Here is a 3,333-nt window from a genome sequence, read left to right on the forward strand (position 1 = left end):
CTCACTGTTGTGGCCTCTCCCGCTGCGGAGCACAGGCTCCAGACGTGCAGGCTCAGTGGCCATGGCTCACAGGCCCAGTCGCTCCGCGGCATGTGAGATCCTCCCGTACCGGGGCACGAACCCATGTCCCCTGCATCGGCAGGCGGACTCTCAACCACTGTGCCACCAGGGAAGCCCACCCAGAAGATCCTTTTTTAATGAGTTTTAGAGAGGAGGAAACAGTTTAAACTTAACCCAGGTGTTATAGGTTGAATTATGTTCCCCAAAAAGATATGTTGAGGTCCTAATCTCCAGTACCCGAGAATGGAATCTTATTTGGAAATAGGGTCGTTGCAGATGTAGGTAAGTTAAAATGAGTTCACACTGGAATAGGTGGGCCCTTAATCCCATATGGCTGGTATGCTTTTAAGAAGAGGAGGGAGAGAGGAGAGCACCAGGTGAAGATAGACACACGGAGAAGACGGCAGGTGAAGACGGAGGCAGAGACTGGAGTCATGTGTCTACCAGCCAAGGAAGGCCAAGGCCACCAGCCATCACCAGAAGCTAGTTGAGAGGCATGGACAGGTTTTCCGTAGAGTCCCCAGAAAGAATCAGCATTGCCAACACCCTGATTTCAGACTTCCGGCCTCCAGAACTGAGAGACAATAAATAAAAATAAGCCACCCAGTCTGTGGTCCTCTGTGAGAGCAGCTCTAGGAAATGAATACCCCACATCACACAGCTGGTGCGGTGGAAGCTGGCTGGGTCTGCCTCCTGAGCCCACTGTCTCAGCATCTGGCAGAGGGGACAAAGCTCCTCGGAGGACGGGCAAGAGCGGTCACCTCGGCCTGCAGGCAGGAGTCTGGGAAAGCTTCTCAGAGGAAGGATATTCTGAGCGGGATCTCATCAGTTAAGGAGGAGTTTTCCAGGGCCTGAGGGGTGGGGTGGAAGGGCGTGCTGGGCAGAAGGGTCAGCAGGTGAGAGATGAGAAGTGGCTGCACGTGAGGGAGTTGGGGTGATGACGGAAGGTTTGTGTTGCCGGTAGAGGTGGTGGCAGGTTTTGCTCTAAAAAGGAAGGATTCCTTGTAAAGTGAGGACTGAGTCCCCATTTCTTTCCTTCCACCTGTCCTACCTCCTTTGTGTAGTGGAGGCAAAGGTCCATTCCCAGTGCCTGCTCCAGCCCCACTGGCCTTCTTTCCCAGCCTTGCTCTGCCCTGGGAGCCTCTGCCCTCACCATCTCCGTGGCTGACCCCTCTGGTCCCCAGGTCTCCACCCTGAATATCCTCAGAGGCACCACCCTCTGCCCCCTGGAGTTTCCTCATTGTGGAGCTCGGGGTTTTCTTCAACCATCTCATTATCTTTTGTATGCTCTGTGTTTTCTACCTCCCCCCCCAACTTAAGCTCTGTGTGAGCAGAGACCCCACCTGGCCTGTCCCCAGAATAAAGGGCTGGGTCTGGGACTTAGGAACGGCTTCTATAAAGATTTGTCAAATGAACATAGGAAGAACTTTCTAGCAGTGAAAGCAATTTAAAAGATCATATGGATGCCCCCAGGAGGACCTATCTATCACAGTAGGGATTCAACAGAGGCACTACACGTGGGTCTGCAGGCATGGAAGGCACTTAGACTAAAGCCCTAGCGACTCTGAGCCCGGCTTTGCCGGTAGTCAGACTGGGTCTCCACTAGGACCCAGGTCTAATAAAGAGAGACCTTTACCTGCGTGAGAGTCCGGGAGCCTCCTGGCAGGAAACTCGTCCTAAGGAAGGATAGAATCATGCACATCTCTCAGGTTCTAGAACAACAGGCCAAGGCCAGAGAGAAGTTTCAATTCTGAGGCCAGCAAATATCTGTTTCCAAGGCTGTGCTGTGGCCCAGCTCCCATACAGAGGGGGCTGAATCACAAAGAAAATAAAGGCAAAAAGAGACACTAGGCACCGAGAGAGCAGGAAGCATCAGTGGCCCAGGCTGCGATGGCCAGAGGCTCTATCCGGGCAGAGAGCAGCACGGTCTGCAGCAGCATCAACAGCATGGAGTAGTGGCCATCACGGCAGGAACCTGGAGGGCTACCGTGTAGCCTGGGAAGTTAAGCCGGTGTGGGCATGACCTGCCCAGAACATGAGGGCCCTCTCCTAATTAGCACGAAGGTGCCATCTGGGCCGGCACCAGGGCAGGTGGTAAGGACGTTGGGTGGCCAGACTGGAGAGCTGTGTTCTTACATGGCACGCTCCCTAGTTATAGACTGGGACTCCAGGAGGGTGGGTCCTGGGAGCAGGGAACCAGGAAAATACTGGCCTGTTTATAGTCTCTGTGGCCTATTTTTACCCCTGGACTCGTTGTGTCTGAGAAAACAGAGTCGCGGATGTTCCTTAGATTATTAAATTATCCTGCGTTCACCTTCAGTGTTGCAGGAACTTCCTGACACTTCCTTGCTGTGCTGTCAGAACACTTCACACTTCAGTAGTGAGCCAGAAAGAAAGTCGATAGAACTAGAATTGGGAGGGATTTCTCACTGACTTGGTAAGATGGACAGCTTGCCTGTCACTTCCAGTTCCCCTTCCCCGGGGGGCGGGGAGGGGAAGAGGCTGGTGAGTGAGTCCCTACCTGCCAGGAACCGTGTTCTATTTGGAGAGATAAGGCACAAAGAACACACACACACACACACACACACACACACACACAAGACAACGAATGCATCAGAGTTCCGAGGGCTGCCTTCACTTGCATTGATGGGGTTGGGGGTGGTGGTGTGGGCAAAGAGAGGTCTTTTAGCTGGTGACTCAGCTCAGGGCACAAGAATCCTAATCTTGTTTAGAGAGAGACATGACATTAAAGGGCACTTCTGGAGAAAATGATTATAGAGTGTTCACTCCTTCTGTGACAGGCACGGTGTTAGATGTAGATGCTTCATATAAATGAAGTCACTTAATTCCTACATCAGATAAGGACCCTGATGCCTAAAGAGATAGCCTGCACTGTTCCATAGCTAGCAGGACCAAAGCAGGGGCAGTAAGGGGTACAGTAGACAGACCCACAGGGACACGTGTCATGGGTACCATTTTTTTTTCATCATTGAATCCTCAGGGCCTACTTCAGAGTCCAGAGCATGGTAGATGTTCAATAAATATCTGTGCAATTGGGCTTCCCTGGTGGCGCAGTGGTGAGAGTCCGCCTGCCGATGCAGGGGACACGGGTTCGTGCCCTGGTCCGGGAAGATCCCACATGCCGCGGAGCGGCTGGGCCCGTGAGTCATGGCCGTTGAGCCTGCGTGTCCAGAGCCTGTGCTCCGCAACGGGAGAGGCCACGGCAGTGAGAGGCCCGCGTACCGCAAAAAAAAAAAAAAAAAAAAACTGTGG

Source organism: Lipotes vexillifer, unplaced genomic scaffold (assembly GCF_000442215.2).
Source record: "Lipotes vexillifer unplaced genomic scaffold, Lipotes_vexillifer_v1.1 scaffold687, whole genome shotgun sequence".
In the NCBI taxonomy this organism is placed as follows: domain Eukaryota; kingdom Metazoa; phylum Chordata; class Mammalia; order Artiodactyla; family Lipotidae; genus Lipotes; species Lipotes vexillifer.